The following is an 18,041-nucleotide window of genomic DNA, read 5'->3' on the forward strand; positions in this document are numbered from 1 at the left end:
GGCGTTTGGAGTCGTTCCGAACGCTTTATCTCCTTTATCTTCTGGGAGATCTCTCTCTCCTTCTTCCGTTTCCTTGAACCCTCACCACCCGCCATACCTGCACAAAGAAAAGGTTAGTGAGATCAATAAGGTCATGAGAATTGAGATATAGAAAATACCGATGCCGAGGTTAGAGAGCGGAAGTTCGCAGTCTTGGCCGATGGCGGTGAGCAGTCAATGGTGCGGCTCGGCGATCACGAATCAAACAAGAATACTTTTTAGTGGCAGCCTCACTCTTGAGATCCATCACTATCAAACTTTCCTCTTCGCTCGAGGTAATATGGTTGGAAGCAAGGGTCCACTGGTACCACCAGTGCGGGAAGTCCTCAAAGCGGCTCGGATCTTTGCTCCTCACAATGAAGAAAGCGATTCTTCGGTTCTTAAGAGGCGAGGCGGTCGGAAAGAGCCGCAATTAAGCCGCTGAAAGAACCGATGGTCATCGTCCTTTCGGTGAGTTAGCCGGTGCAGCTTGGCGAACACTTTAGCCGTAGGTCTGATTCCCTTAGCTCGGCATAGACCTCGGAAAGCAACCAAGATCCGCCACGAGTTGGGGTGGATTTGAACAATGGATATTCGGTGAAATTTTAGGACCTCCTTATAGAAATCGGCGGAGGAACCTCAGACCGGCCTTTAACTGTTCTTCGTACACCATGACCATGTCATCCTCTTCAAAAGAATGATCGACACGAAGATCGCCATGGCACTTGATCAGCTCATATGAATCAGGACAAATGTTGTATTCTTGAACAAACGATTGCGGATCAGTTCTCGAAGAACCGATGGAAGCTTCGTCTATAGGAATGGTCTCTCTCCTTGAAGAAGGGCGCGAACGCCTTAATGGTACGACCCGACCCCGACCTGGAGCAGAGACCATAAGGGGTCCAGGTTGCACGCTTGGCCCGACTGCCTCTTCTTCATCAGGCGATGACCAAGAGAACTCAATGGAAGGAGGGCTCGCCGCTCTCTGACCTTCGGCACCGCTCATTTTCAAAAGAAACAAAGAACTTAAACAAAAAAAGAAGATCAAAGTCCTTACGAGTCTAATCGGCGTCGGGAAACGGAGAAAATGAGAAAACTTGAAGCTATGAGCGGGAGGAAAATGAAATGAGAAAACAAGCGGCTAACCCTCCCCTATTTATACTAGTCAGAGCATTTAATGCTCGCGAGGTTCTAAGCGGCGCATCGATTGGTGAGACTCGGGCATTTGTTTGACACTTCTCTCAAATATCAGAATGTTCGAGATCGGTTAATTGGAGATCGGCATAATAAGTTAAATATTTTGAATAAAGGATCGATTAAGTGTTATTCAAGTAAAGAACGGATCGGATAACCACCTTAGAGATCGGAAAATAATCAATGCAAAAATAATAAGATGATAACTGCAAAATAAAGTCTTTATTTGCAAAAAGATCGGATTACATCATTTGGGCGATCTCTAGGGATCGGATTACAATAAAGGACTAACTACATCATTTGGGTGATCTCTAGAGATCTGATTACATTGACAGACTACATCATTTTGGCGATCTCTAAGGATCGGAATACATTGGAGATCTGAGTATATCAAGAGGCTGATCTAAGGATCAGTTTATAACTGATCCCAAGGATACTCCCAGGAGATCCATGGATCAGTTTATAACTAATTCCAAGGATACTCCCAGGTGTTCCAAGGATCAGTTTATAACTGATCCCAAGGATATTGCCGACCGGATGCTTCATCCGCTGTCGGAACACCCAATGTGGATCGAGAATCATTTGTCGGAACACTCAATGTGATGAGAAGCGAATGAACTCGATTGAGCAACTTCGAGATCGGTACAGCAGAAGCCCGCAATACGGATCGGTCAAATCCGGTTCTCTCACCATCGTCAATTAGGACCATCCAATCACCGGATCGTAAATTTTGATCGAGAAAAGAATTCCATCGGAAGAGGATCAAAACCACGATTGTGGCGGAACTTTCCCGGAGCAGCTAGAACCAAGAAACAAGGAGAAGAGAGAAAAATCGAATGAAGAAATGCCACTATCAACGAGGGTATATATAGGGAAAATGGGCATTTAATCTTTGGCGGAAAGCAGCGGGCGCTTGAAAATCGAGATGTAATTAATGCTTGGACCGGATCGGTGATCAAGGGATAAAAGAGATCGGAGATAGGAGATCGGCATGAGAGATCGGAATAGGAGCTAGGGGAGGATCGGAAGACAAAAGAATAAGACAAATTCCAATAACCGTCGTCGAATCGGAAGTGAGGTAGTTAAAGCGTGGCGATGAGATCTCCACATACGCCTAAGAATCGCCGCAATCTTTGGCAGTGCGAGGGTATGTCATGTGATCCTGTACATCCCAATCTCCACCGTTGATCTCACTTGTAAGGATGAATCGGAACCCTTGGATCAAAAGAAGATGACAATACCAGCGTTTTTCACTCTCAGCCCTCAGATCGTTCCGGACAAGAGGATTCAAGACCGTCGGATTAAAAGAGGAAAAGGACAAATACTTTGAGAAGCGATCTCAGCCATTCGTTTTGATTCTCTTTAATTCCTGAACATCCGATCATGTACTTCAAAATCCTGACCCTCCATCTCCCTCAAAATGAATCCTGACCCTTCATGGGGAGCACCCGATTCCTATAAATACCTGCATGAAAAACTGTTCAAAGGGGGACAAAAAAATATAGGCAAGAGGCTGCTATTATCGTGGAGGAACTCTGAAACTTCATTCAGTTTGTTACTCTGTTGTTTTATAGTGATTAAAAATACTTTTGAAACTAGTTTTCAGGAGTGTTTTCTTGAAAAAGATTTTGAATATTGGAACTCTACATTTCCAGTTTGTTCATTATCTGGTCATACTCTCATCATCTCTGCTTTCCTTTCCTCTGTTCAAGCTCAACTTCCTTTCACAGTTCTTACGGTTACCTTTTAGCTAAAGCATCTCTCGGTTTCACGACAGACATCAACTCTCAGGCTGATCAATCCGCCATCTCTGTTTACCACTTCACAGTTATTTCAATATATTTGGCTCCTCACAGGTAAGAGTTCACACTACTGTTTACGTTTGTTTCCTGCCCTTCCTTTGTTCTTCATACATCTGCAACTTTCTTCAAGGGTATTTTGTACAAGAGAACCCAAGAGAAAATATTGTTATAAGAGTTCATGTTCTTTGTTTTATTAGCGTCTACGTTTATTTCCGCATTTTCCTTGTTCTTCTTACATCTAGACCATTTACGCACAAGCAATCCCAAAGAAAGTCACTCTCAAATCATTTCTTTAGTGATCGGTTCATTTTATTGATCTTCATCATTTCGAAAGCAAGTTTTCTAACTCTTTGTAGTATGTAAATGGTTGGGTAAGCGTAGGCAAGCTGCAACTTAGAGGTCTCCTTTAAAGAGGACACGAATAACACGTCGGGAAGATAGCCAAACTATTAGGCGACGTTGACAATTCGACAAAGATGTCATGAAATGGAATAAGACCAAAGTAAGCGAAATAGAATAGATCGGTGATTAATAGATAGTGGTAAAATGACTACATGAAAATGTCAGTGATTCAAGTCCAGTGTTCCCAGTTCAGCCAAATGATATCCATAATCCTTATACACGTCATTTTTGAAGGTCAGAATTCTTAGTTTTAGGTTATTAAGACATTAAATTTTTAAAGATCGGAAAAGTCTTTGTCAGAGTCTCATCAAAATAGAAGGGTGGAAGAGTCCTTATCCTATCCTTGCCTAAAGTTTTAAGTCAACTCTTAAAGGAGATCGGAGGAGGTTCTTATCAGGTCTCCCTTCAAAATTTTGATAAACATTAAGTAGGGATCGGAGGAGAGTTCTTATCAGGTCTCCTCTCAAAATTTTAATAAATAACTCTAAAGGAGATCGGAGGAGGGTTCTTATCAGGTCTCCTCTCAAAATTTTAATAAATAACTTAAAAGAGATCGGAGGAGGATTCTTATCCGGTCTCCCTTCAAAATTTTAATAAACATTAAATAAGGATCGGAGGAGAGTTCTTATCAGGTCTCAACCTCAAATTTTAATAAACATCGAAAGAGATCGGAGGAGAGTTCTTATCAGGTCTCATCCTCAAAACTTTAAATAAATAACTTAAAAGAGACCGGAGGAGGGTTCTTATCAGGTCTCCCCTCAAAATTTTAATGAATAACTTAAAAAGATCGGAGGAGAGTTCTTATCAGATTCTCACACCGTTCACTAAGGTTGTCTCATTTACTTATGTATCTGGGTGATCCAAATTTAGTGAAAAATCAAACATTCCTTCTACCAAAAGGATTAACATTGCCGCCTAAGCCCTTCTAACTAATTTGTAAGGGCCGAGAATTAAATCTACTTACCCTTATTAAGGGACGAGGTGGGGTGCCTAACACCTTCCCCACCCGTTTACGGACCCCGAACTTAGAATCTCTGTTTTGAAGTGGTTTCATTTTTAATTTAACTTCTCAAATGGTTTTCTTTAGTTTCCCTCAAAACTAAGGTGGCGACTCCTCACTCTTTCCCACTTGGTGAGTGATCGTCAAGGCGACGCATAAAATCCCATTGCGGACTTAGCGACTCCATTGGAAATATTGACCCAACCCGGTTTAGTGGTCCAAAAGTAGATTTAATTTTTGTCAGATCAAATTATAGTTAGATGGGCTCACTTGGCGATGTCTTATATGCTAATTATTATTGCTACTAACTATTTTGTTTTGCTGTTCTATTTCTCTACAGTGCTCGTCATTTCAAAGAAAAAGGAAAAGAAAAAATGGAAAAATAAAATCCCCCCGAATTGGGAAGAGGTAAAAGTGTCCCTTCACACACTGAACACTTACACAATGTCCTCACACACTATGGTCCTAACCCGGGCTTTCTTACCCTTTTAGGAAAGTAGGAGGGAGTCATGTAGCGGTGCAGTGGGTTTTACCCGTTAGTATCAGTGAAGGCTTACGCTCAAATTGAAACTCGTTCTATTTACCGTGATACAGTGGAATTTTCAGACAATATCATGGGGGTAGAATGGGGCTCTCTTGTTCTGATGAGGGCAATTTGGGAACTGTGGCTATTAGAAAAATTAGATCTGAGCTAAACCGTCCACGATAGTTGAAAGCGTAGTAAACTACCTCATAAGATAGAACTAATCCAAATAGGTAGCGCTTACCGGTGTCGAGTCTCCTATTATAGGACAAAAGGGACATGTTTACTCTTACCTTGCTCTCTTTTGATTTCCTTTTGTTCATTTTTGTGAGGGTAATCTTGAATTCTACTGAAACACCTACACATTTTCCTACTTTGATAAATGTGTACGTGTCACCCTGTCAACAGTATGATTCAAAATTACCTAATTTGTCTTACTAACAAATCTTCTCACGGGCATTACCAAACCAGAGTTTGTAGAAGGATAGGCATCATTTTTATCATGGCATCCTCGAGTCGATCGTGAAAAGGTTGAGAATGCTAAACTTTGGTCGAATCGGCTCATAGTCGGTACCCTCCCAAAATGATGCTTTAGCGCTGTTAGCTCGCTACCTTCGCTAGATTTGGATAAAATAGAGGTCAAAATGAACAACCTCGAGTGCATCTAATAGATGGAGGTTGCTTCGATCAGTCAAGTGCAGTTTGAAGAAAATGCGGAAGGATTGCAACCTTAATGCAAGTCAAGGTCCAAATCCGGCATTAAAAGCCATGTTGTCGGTTTGGAATCCTAAGTGCAGAGTATTCTCTTTCAATGATATTGACACGGTCCCCACTATGGAAGAATATCGGGCATTCTTTGGGGATCCCATACTCCTTGCGAGCAGGATCTACTTACACCTCGAGCATGAAGCGGACACAGAAGCGGTTGGCACACATGTTGGGTTTTCCCCGGAAGAAGTGAAGTCGAGAAAGCATCAAAGGAACACGCATGGATGGTATTGGGCGTACCTTGAGAAGCGGTTAGATCATTACCTCCAAGAAAGCGGTGGGATCAAGCTTCCATGGCACTCGCCTTGGGAATCTATGGTGCGATCCTGTTCCGGGGCCATTGAGGATCATCACTTGCGGTCTGATGGAGGTATTTTGGGCGATGAAAGGCGAGGATCAATCCGATACCAGCAATTCTTGCGAAACCTTGTTAACCTAACTACTGCGGACAACGGGGAAAGGGTCCATTAAGTGTTGCTCTCGGTTGTTATACCTGCGGACTATCAGTCACATGTGTCCTGTGGAGACAAAAGGATTGACTTGGTACCTTGACCAGCCTCCCATTGAGAAGATGACCCGGTTAGTGATCAGCCCGAAGAATGAAAAACAGTGGCGGGAACGGATTTTGAGTTTCAATAGCCATGGTTACTGTTGGAGGAAGCTGTGGACGTCAAGTCAACCCTTCTTGATCGGTACAGGAGGTATTCAGTCGGTGTCCCTGATTGGGATAAGCAGGGTACACAAGTTACACTCCGGCATTGGTAATGAGGCAGTTCGGCTCAACACAATCTGTGATCAACATTGAAGAATACCACCAAGGTCACTTCTACCATGAGCTCAAGGAAGAAGAAGGGTTGAAAATGGCTCGCAAGTCCTGGGAAAGCATCACTCTGATAGAGAAATCACCCAAAGGCCCAAGTGCCTCGGGCGATTATCTTAAATGGAGAACTGACAGGGACCGAGAACACTCTACTGTAGAATTCAAGGACGACAACCCTCGCCAAGACGCCCTATTAGAGGAAGGCGATGTCGCTGGTTGACTCGCTACAAAAGGCAAATACCGAGAACTCACAATTGCAGGAACAAATAAAACAGCTGAAGGACCAACAGCAGAAAATTAAGAGGAGGATAAGAAAGCTCAGGGAAGAGGCAAGGGCCGAAAGAATAGGGTTCGAAGAGCAAGAGTGCAGTGGGAAAAGGAAAGAGACTCTCTCAAGTGAGGTTAAAGAGATGAAAGGGCAGAATAGTAAGCTTCAGGAAAGGATGAAGTACCAAGAGGTGCTCGTTGAAGAGTATAAACAGGAAAACAAGAAGAAGAAGCTTGAATTAAAAGAACAGGCACTACTCATCAACGATATCTTGAAAGAGTGTGCTAAAGAAAGAAAAGAAAAGAAAAACAAAAGCCCTCTATCAAGAATGAAAGAGAATGTAGATCATTGGAGAAGAACATGATAGCACGAGAAAACAAGAATTATTACGAATCAGTATGCTCTGAAAGCATTCGATCTGCCAAGCAAGAAGAAAGGTTATATGAGTATCTCGAGAAAATGTCATCTTATTATAAAGAACCTTCGAGCCTAGGCCAATGTAAAAGATACAATGTATAAATTACTCAGTTAATGAAGTGATTTTTGAACCATTGTTTAGCAAAATTTGTGAATGAATAGTATGACTCCCGTAGGAACTTCCTCGCTAGGGTTATGTGAAAAATTGAAATGCGCTATATGGGCAAGTATCATAAATGCGCATTCAATCTCGTCATTCACGGTCAGACTATCGAACGATGCCATGATAAAGCTGAGGCAATTATCCTTTTTACAGATTTCAACTTGGCTCTCAAATGCCACTGTATCCTTCGTCCAGACCAGGACTTTTAGTTTCTCTGCAAAATTCAAATTTTATTTAAAATTTACTTTTTTACTCCTCACAGGAAATCAATATTGATTCAAACAAGGCAAGTCTGACCAAACACACGGTTCAACCCAAGCGAGTGTACTTAACAAGATCTCGAACAAGGAAGATAATGGAAAATCAGGAGCAAGTACAGAACCTACGAGCGAGGTCTCCGAGTTGAAAGATCAGCTTTCTGAAATTATGAGACTAATGAAGGAAATGTCTCAGAACAAACCTACTTCAGAACCTAGCCCACCATTACCTCCTCCGCCCCCTACAGCAAATGATCCTCAACAAGCTTCAACCTCTTTTACCTTTCAGTCTCCCATTCCGGACCCGACAATCACTGTCAATCCGGTGACCATAAATAATGACCCACCTTTTCCCTATTACCCGGCCGTCTCAAAAGCCGAGCCTCACCATTCAATCCGATCCCTCGATTTACTCCACCCCTCGGCTCGGTTGGAGGAGCATATCATCTGATGGAAGGAGAACATAGGGCGAGAGATAACGAGAAACTATCGCCTAGAAGAAAGGCGAGAGCAATAGAGGGCTGAACATGTATGGTTCGATCGATGTGTAAATCACGAGATTGGTGCGGATGTGGTGGTACCACCCAAATTCAAGGTTCGGATTTGACAAGTACACGGAAACTCGGATCCCGCATCCACACGGCAACCTACATTGCCAAAATGCGCCTTAACGGAAGACGATAGACTTCTCATTCACTTCTTTCACGAGAGCCTCTCCGGAGCAGCTCTGAGATGGTGCATACAATTGGACAGGAGCAAGCTACACTCCTGGAAGGATTTAGCCGATACCTTTCTGAAGCAATATAAATTCAATTGTGATGCGGCACCCACAAGGAGGGACCTCGAACACAGTGCAGAAAAGGCAGGGAAAGTTTCAAGCGATGCCCAACGATGGAGGAGAAGGCTGCGAAGTATATCCTCCGGTGGCCGACAATGAACTTTGCTCCTATTCATCGAAACATTGAAGGCTCCTACTTCAACTTGATGATTGGCAATACCTCCAATAGCTTCTCGGATATCATCCAAGCGGTGAGAGAATTGAAGCTAATCGAGAATAGGAAGACTACGAGAGTTGGTGAAAACCACATGAAGAAGCCAATTTTGGCAAAAGAAGGAAGGTGATGTACACTCTGTCACCCGTCAAATAATTACCCCAATTTCCCCAAAATAACTACCGCCATATTCCCCTCTCATGGCCAAACCATCGCCAACATTCCACCTCCTTTCCTAATTATCCACAACCACGCCCACAATACGCCCCACCCACAAATTTCCAACCAAGACCACCTCCTCCACCAACTCAACCACGACCACCACAAAATAACCCAAGACCTCCAAGGAATCCTGATCCACCCCTTCCCCTCCCTCTCAGTGAAATATACCGATACCTTGTCGGTATAAACCAAATCGTGCAGTCCCTTTGGACCCAATCCGGTAGCCGTATCCCGGTGGTATGATGCCTTGCCGGTGTGAGTACCATGGAGGGCACAAGGGCATTCAACCGATAAGCTGCGGGGCACTCGGAGGAGAGTGCGCTTTAATCCGAGCAGGTGGTTGAAGATTGAGGAATGGTTCCCTCCCCAATGTCACCTCAAATCCCTTTGCCCAACCATAATGCGGGTAGTGGTGTAAATATGATTGAGTCAGGAGAAGGATCGACACCGGAAGTGGACAAGTTGGTCCCTTACTTCAAAGAAATTTTTGCCATATCAGTGAGAGAGGGTCACCTTTGCCCCCAGGCAACGGGATTAGAGGAGAATACGGGGTGTCCTTACCATGGAGGCGGTGATCATGAGTGCGAGATTGTGAGGGTTCGGGCAAGAGGTCGGAACTTATTGTCTTTTAAGGTTTTGAGATGTCAGAAGAGGTCAAAAACGGAAGGGGAAGTGAACACCACAAGATTCAGCCAAACTGCTTCTACCTCCAAGCCCAGAATCACCTTCTCACCCCCAGTAGCCTCACCACCAGTAACAGTTATTCAGACTCCGCCACAACTTCCTATCCCCAATACTCACGCTGTCCCTTGGAATTATAATTTCCAAGTTTTTACTCAGGGAGCGTCAAGCAGCACATCCGCTCCTAGCCTTGCCTCACCTCCGGCACCACCAAAGCCATGTTTCGCTCCTCACGAGCACTTCAGGATGACTTATCTTTGGACACCCGGCATTACTCCCAAACAAGTCCCGACTGTTATTGCAATAAAACCCTCTCCACTGAGCAAGAAGTCGAGTTTATAACCCGAAGTGGGAGGTGTTACGAGGAACGAGGAAGAAAGAGAAAAGGAAAGTAAAGATGGGAGAGTCATCAAGAAACACGGAAGAGGAGGTTGAGAAAGCGAGAAGCGAGCACATTGAGCATAGAAGATGAAGAAGCTGTTGCTCCAAATAATGAAGCGAGCGAGTATGGCGTGGTGGAGCAGTTGAGAAAGACACCGCTCGGATTTATTGTTATCGCTGATTTTGAGTTCGGAAGTGCAGACAAGCCTTACAGAGAATCTGGATCGGGCCTTTGTCAACCACGACATTACTCGGCGGTTTGAGAAGTTAGTGGGACAAATCCGGGCATCGGCTCTGTAGCCTTTTACGAAGAGGAGGTAGACCACTGAGCTTAGGGCATAATAAAGCTCTGCATGTAAGCGGTGAAATGTAAAGGTGTATAGTGGCCAAGGTCCTCATCGATAACGGATCGACCCTCAATGTCGCCTAGCGCTACCTTGGCTAGATTGCGGTTGACCAATCGGACATACGTCAAAGTGCTATGGTGGTGAGAGCTTTTGTGGAACAAGGAGAGAGGTCTTTGGGGACATTGACTTGCCAATCAGTCGGTGCATGTACTTTCAATATCACGTTTCAAGTGATGAACATTGAGCCAGCCTACACCATGCTGTTAGGGAGGCCTTGGATCCATTCTGCGAATGCTGTTCCTTCGACTTTGCACCAGAAGATCAAATACATTAAGGACGGCAAAATCATCAAGGTGAGGGGGGAAGAAGCTATCTTTGGTCACCAAGCCGCAATCACTTCCCTATGTGGAAGCGGCCGAGGAATCGCTGGAAAGCTCTTTCCAGGCCCTTGAGTTACAAGATACTGGGAAGGAGGGGGCCATGGCTATGGTGGCCAAAGTAATGTCAAGAAGCGGGTATGAAGAAGGTAAGGGCCTAGGCGCCACATTACAAGGAATTGTCGAGCCTATACCGGCCATTCAGAAGATAGGCCGTTATGGTTTGGGGTATGAGGAGGATGCCCTTATGGATGGGCGGTTCCGGATGAGGAAAATGCTTGGGATCGGAGGTTTGACGGAAGATGGGAAAGGTGAAAGTAGTCCCGAGAATCACGGAAATCTTCACTAAACCGGTCATTCAACATCCGGCAAGTACAGAAGAATCACCTGATGATCCATCCATAGATGTCATCCAACTGGATTCCTTGTATGAGGCCCTAGTTTCGCCAATGGCTGAAGAGCAGGAGCTTGACAACTGGACAACGGAGGATATCCCTGTACTCAATCTCGAGTAAAGTACCTCTGGTTATCTACACTTGATCACTTTGTCCATGGTGACAAGTGTAATACTGTAAATGGACCTTTTCTTATGGCATTAATATTAATGAATTAATAGCGCATTTTAAATCCAATACTCTCTTTCTTTTTCCATCCTTATAACATGTTCTATTCTTTATTCATTCAGGACCATTCATCAATTAACACCTAATAATCCAATAGACTCAGAAATTCCTCTGGTTAATTTTGAAATCCCCATAACTGCCATTACTTCAAGTGATTCTGAGGAAGACCTTACAGAGGAAAGCAATGAAAAAGATGAACCCTCCCTCGTGCCTTGTGAAGATGAAACGCGCACAATAAACTTAGGCACGGAAGAAGTAAAAAGGGAACTTAAGGTAGTGGAGAGTGACGAATTGGGAGATATGATCGATGCTTAAGGAATTTCTCGGCGTATTCTCATGGAGCTATGATGATATGGTGGGTTTGGACCCTCGGATAATGCGCACAAAATTCCCTTGATCCGGGGACAATCCGGTAAAACAAAAGCTAAGGAGAATGAATCGACACACCTTGCTTAAGGTTGGGACGAAGTCAAAAGCGATGTATGGCGGGTTCTTAGAAGTGGTCAAATATCCCCAATGGGTGGCTAACGTCGTCCGGTGATGAAGAAAGGCGGGAGAGTCGGGGTGTGCGTTGACTCAGGGATCTTAATAAAGTTAGTTTGAAGACGACTTCCCTCTCCCCATATTGATGTGCTAGTTGACAATGCTGCGGGTTTGGGCGGATGTTAGTGTATTGATGGGGCATCGGTACAATCAGATCCCAATGGGCGAGGAAGACAAGGATAAAGCGCTTTTATCACCCAATGGGGTGATACGCTGCTCGGGTCATGCCTTTCGGGTTGAAAAATGCGGGGCTACTTACCGTAGCGCAATGGTCACATTATTCCACGATATGATGCATAAAGAAGTGGAGGTATATGTGGATGATATGATCATCAAATCCGGGAGAAGAGAGCCACGTTCGGGTGATAAGGAGGGTGTTTGAAAGACTCGGAAATACGATTGAAGGTGAACCTGCTAAGTGCATATTCGGAGCTAGATCGGAAAAGCTGTTGGGATTCATAGTAGCGAGAAAGGAATAGAAGTGGACCCGGACAAAGTTCGAGCTATTCAAGAAATGCCGTCCCAAAAGCGAGAAAGGGAGGTGCGATTTTAGGAAAAGTTGAACTACATTTGAGGTTTATTTCTAATCTCACTTTGCCAAAGTGAGCCTATTTTGATTACTCGGAAGAACAACCCTACCCAATGGGATTGATTGTCAAAAGGCTTTGAAACAATCAAGCGGTATTTGTCAAATCCACGATTGGTCCACTTTGTGGCGAGCGGGCCTTTGATCCTGCACTGGCGGTCCAACGAGAATTCTATGGGGTGTGTTTTGGGACAACATGATGATACCGGCGAAAAGAGAGGGCCATTTATTACGAGCAAGAAGTTCAATGATTGTGAGTCGAGGTATTCTTTCTTAGAAAAGACTTGCTGCTGCGTTAGCTTGAATGACAAATCGCCTTAAGCACTACATGTTGAATCACAAGACATGGCTTATCTCGGGATGGATCCTATCAAATATGTATTTGAAAGCCCATTCGTGCGGGAAGGATAGCCAAGTGGCGAGTTATACTCTCCCAATATGACATAGTTTATATGACCGAAGCGGTGAAAGGTAGCGTGATTCTTGACCTCCTAGCGAAAACCCTATCCGGATTATGAAGCTCGATTTTGAGTTCACGATGAACATATCAATGAAGTAGACCACGAAGAAGATGAGCCAACCGATGTATGGGAGATGTATTTTGATGGAGCGATCAATTTATCGAGAAATGGAATCGAGCTGTACTAGTATCCCGGAAGGAAAGCACTTCCCAATAGGCGCTAAGTTGGGATTTGTACCAACAATGTCGCAGTATGAAGCTTGTGTAATGGGTCTACATGCCGCTATAGAGATGAAAATCAGAAAGTTGGTGGTGTACGGAGACTCGGCTCTGATAATCTATCAAGTCAAGGGAGAGTGGCAAACTAAGGATCCCAAGTTGATCCCATATCAGAAGTACTTACTGGAGCTGATCAAGGAATTCGAAGAAATCTCTTTCACTCATCTGAGTAGAGACAAGAATCAATTTGCTGATGCCTTAGCTACTCTAGCTGTTATGGCTCAAATCGAAGAAGGGCAGATGTTTCAGACGTTGAAGATTAAGGTAAAGGATGAGCCACCTATTGCTTCATGATTGAAGAAGAGCGACGGAAAGCCTTGGTATCATGACATCCTAGTCTACTGTAGAACCAGAGAATTCCCTTCAGGGGCAAGCAAAAATGAAAAGAAGATGATTCGGAGGTTAGCATTAGGGTACTTTCCCAGTGGAGAAACCCTATACAAGAGGAGCCCCAACGGAGAATTGTTGAGATGTGTAGATGCAAAGGAAGCAAAGAAAATCCTTTTTGAAACTCATGAGGGAAATTGTGCCACTCACGCCAATGGACACATGATGGCGAAGCAAATCATGCGGCGTGGGTATTTTGGATCACAATGGAAAAGGATTGCATCGAGTATTTCCGGAAGTGCCACAAGTGTCAGATTTACGCAGATCCGATAAATGTGCCACCTCACAAGCTGTTCAATCTCGTCTCACCGTGGCCTTTTGCAATGTGGGGCATAGATGTGATTGGTCCCATCAATCCCAAGGCATCCAATGGGCACAGATTCATCCTTGTAGCCATCGACTATTTCTCCAAGTGGGTCGAGGCGACATCCTATGCTCACATCACGCAGAACACGTTTCTCAAATTCTTCAGAAGCAATATCATCTGCCGGCATGGTCTACCGAATGAAATTGTCACTGATAATGCCAAGAACTTGAATGGTCCGAAGATTCAGGAATTATGTGACCAATACAAAATCCGACACCTCAATTCCTCCCCATACCGTCCCCAGATGAATGGAGCGGTGGAAGCTGCAAACAAAAACCTCAAGAGAATAATCCGGAAAATGACGGTCACATATAGGGATTGGCATGATATGCTTCCCTACGCTCTTCACGCATACCGGACTTCCGTAAGGACCTCGACCGGGACAACTCCATACTCACTGGTCTACGGGATGGAGGCTGTATTGCCCATTGAAGTTGAAATTTCGTCCCTAAGGATTCTGAAGGAATCAGGGGTTGATGAGTCAGAATGGATCCAGTCAAGGTTGGATCAGCTAAACTTGCTGGATGAGAAGAGGTTAACCGCGACATGTCACGGACAATTATACGAGAGGAGAATGGCGAGCATTTGATAAAAATGTACGCCCGTGAATTCCAACCAGGGACTTAGTTACGAAGAAAGTCTTCTTGAACCAAAAGCGATCCTCGGGGCAAGTGGTCACCAACCTATGAGGGACCCTATGTGGTTAAAAAGAAAATTTCCGGACGAGCCTTGATCTTGACCCACATAGACGGTGAAGAATTCCCGAGACCAGTCAATGCCGACACTGTCAAGAGATACTATGCATAAAAAGGGGAAAGGGTGAAAAAAAAAAAAAAAAAAAAAAAAAAAAAAAAAAAAAAATACGTGGGGGGAAAACCCAAAAGGGCGTCCCAAGAACCAAAGTGGAGAAATAAGGAAGAGGGTATGAAACCGCGAATAGAGAAGAGACCGTTAAGGCATGAGACTCCGGAGAACTCGAAATAATGGCAATTAAAAGACTTCAAAACTAACCATAAGGAATATGTGAGATCTATCTTTGTACCTTTTCCTCTCCTTTGAAAGTCTATTCTTTCTAATAAAGTTATACTTCATTCCTTCTGTTGTTATTTTCCCCATGCTATCCTTTCTCTTTGTTTAATGCGCTATTAATTAGTTAAAATTTTTGCCATAAGATTTGAATCTGGAAAATTGGTAACCTCACGTACTTTGCTATGAGATTTGCAGGGAATGAAAAAAAAAAAAAAAAAAAAAAAAAAAAAAAAAAAAAAAAAGGTGAAAACCCGAAAGGGCGCGTCAGGTCAAGTGGACAAAAAGAAAGTGAAAACCCGAAAGGCGCTTAGTCAAATGGACTAAAGAAAGTGAAAACCCATGGCGCTCAGAAGAATAAGAAGAAAGTCGGGAATGGAAGGGTCATCAGAAAGAATGAGATCATAGGTCAGGTCTTGCAACTCCTCCTCCATTAATCGTCCGCCTTCGTTATCTTGTTAAGTACACTTTTTCAGGGAAAGAACTTCATGTGTCAGGGTTAGACTCGCCTTGTAAGTTGATTTTAATTTCCTGCAATTCCACCATCAACCTCTGGATCCTTGATCCAAGTTGATTTTAATTTCCTGCAATTCCACCATCAACCTCTGGTTCCTTGATCTAAGTTGATTTTAATTTCTTGCAATTTACATTTCTGCTATCAACCTCTGGATCCTTGATCCAAGTTGATTTTAATTTCCTGCAATTCCACCATCAACCTCTGGTTCCTTGATCTAAGTTGATTTTAATTTCCTGCAATTTACATTTCTGCTATCAACCTCTGGATCCTTGATCCAAGTTGATTTTAATTTCCTGCAATTTACATTTCCACCATCAACCTCTGGATCCTTGATCCAAGTTGATTTTAATTTCCTGCAATTTAAATTTCTGCTATCAACCTCTGGTTCCTTGATCCAAGTTAATTTTAATTTCCTGCAATTTAAATTTCTGCTATCAACCTCTGGTTCCTTGATCCAAGTTGATTTTAATTGCCTGCAATTTAAATTTCTGCTATCAACCTCTGGATCCTTGATCCAAGTTGATTTTAATTTCCTGCAATTCCACCATCAACCTCTGGATCCTTGATCCAAGTTGATTTTAATGTCATGCAATTTACATTCCTGTTATCAACCTCTGGTTTCTAGATCCAAGTTGATTTTAATTTTCTAGGTCATTAACTTAGGTGTGCTTTAGTTCCCTAATTTCAAATACCTAATCGTCCAAAATATGAGTCGGAATCTTTACATAATTCCTATACGGAAATTTTTCCTTTAATTGAAATTATGTAAAGAGGGGCAGCTGTCGACACCATATTTTGGCCGATCCCTAGAATCAATAAAAAATTCTTTTTTGAACAGCTAATCACGTTTCCAGTCCCTCTTTGATAGGCGGTCACATTTCCGATCTCTCCTCACAGAGAATTGAATCAATGCTAAGTCCTCACATTCATTAAAGCCTCAGATCTCTCAAAATCATTTTACCGACCTCTCAAACCAGATGTCGGATTCACGGAGCTGTCAATAATATTCCTGATCTCTGTTGATAAATGTAATGTACGGGCACTAGATGTTTTCCTACCAGTTTTATTGCCGACCTCCTTTCCGAAAGTTTAAGAGCTAAAGTTTTGGTTCGATTCCGATCTTAAGTGTTCGAGTTAAATTTTTCAAGTTAGTTCGGCATTTCTCCCCTACCGATCTCATGTTTAAAGTGCTTTCCGATCTCTCATACTTAGATTAATAATCACATTTAGTTTTTGTTTCTTTGTGCTCATACAATCAAATACTCGACAAACAATGGTTTAAAATTTTCCGATCACAATCATTCATTGAACAAAAGGCATTTCATTTCATGTCATAATTTGTACAAGTTATTGGTGAGGATCACCCCGACTGATCTACATTTGGATCACTCCTCTCTCCCTCTCACCCTCGGCTTCATCCTCACTGTCTTCATCATTGTCCTCGGGAGCCACATCGGCCATCCAAGAAAAGTCTTCTTAGGTAACGCTCTGGAGTGCGGCCAAGAGATCCTTGTGAGCCTTCACATAGGCCTCGGCTATTCCGTCACCATCTCCTCATCCCTCTCCTTAAGCTCCTTGTCTTTCTCCTTAAGCTCCTTATCCTTCGCCTCAAGTTCCTCTATAAGTTGAGCGACACAGTAACCGTTGGCGTGAAGCACTGGACTTCCTTAAGAGCACGGTCCCTCTCATCAAAGCACGATTACATTCGGCCAACCGGTCTTCATGGAGCTTTGCCCGTCCCTCGACTTGAGATATATAATCCGGCGGATGAGAGTTGGGATCGGAGGAATCCACCTCCGATTCTTCTTCCGATCTCCTTACCCGGTAGAATCCTTTCCGGATCATGGTCCGGTTCACGGACACTCCACGTTTAAGCTCATGGTCGAGTCAATATGTCGTCGAGACCATTCAGGATAACTGTCCGATCCTCCGGAAGAAGATGGTAGACCCGGGACTTTGGCGAAATCGAGTTCTCCTTGGATCAGATTATTCCTCAAGCGATCGATCGACTTGAGCGCCCAGAAGAGGTCCTCCCGAAGCTTGAGTAGGCCCCCTTCCTGCTTGGAACAAGCTGCAAGAGTCGGAGGCTGCTCCTCCGATCTAGGAGGAGATCGGGTAGCCGGTGGTCGCGGACGAAGGTTGGGGAGGATCAATTTGTATCTCCCAGTTCGTGACCAGGCGTTTGAAGTCGTTCGAACGCTTTATCTCCTTTATCTTAGGAGATCTCTCTCTCCTTCTTCCGTTTCCTTGAACCCTCACCACCCGCCATACGCACAAAGAAAAGGTTAGTGAGATCGCTAAGGTCACGAGATCGAGGTATAGAAAATACCGATGCCGAGGTTAGAGAGCGGAAGTTCGCGGTCTTGGCGATGGCAGTGAAACGATCCAATGGTGCGGCTCGGCGATCACCGAATCCAAACAAGAATACTTTTTAGTGGCAGCCTCACTCTTGATCCATCACTATCAAACTTTCCTCTTCGCTCGGGTAATATGGTTGGAAGCAAGGGTCCTGGTACCACCAGTGCGGGGAAGTCCTCAAAGCGGCTCAGATCTTTGCTCCTCACAATGAAGAAAGCGATTCTTCCAGTTCTTAAGAGACGAGGCGATCGGAAAGAGCCCGC

The sequence above is a fragment of the Hevea brasiliensis genome, chromosome 2 (genome assembly GCF_030052815.1).
Source record: "Hevea brasiliensis isolate MT/VB/25A 57/8 chromosome 2, ASM3005281v1, whole genome shotgun sequence".
In the NCBI taxonomy this organism is placed as follows: domain Eukaryota; kingdom Viridiplantae; phylum Streptophyta; class Magnoliopsida; order Malpighiales; family Euphorbiaceae; genus Hevea; species Hevea brasiliensis.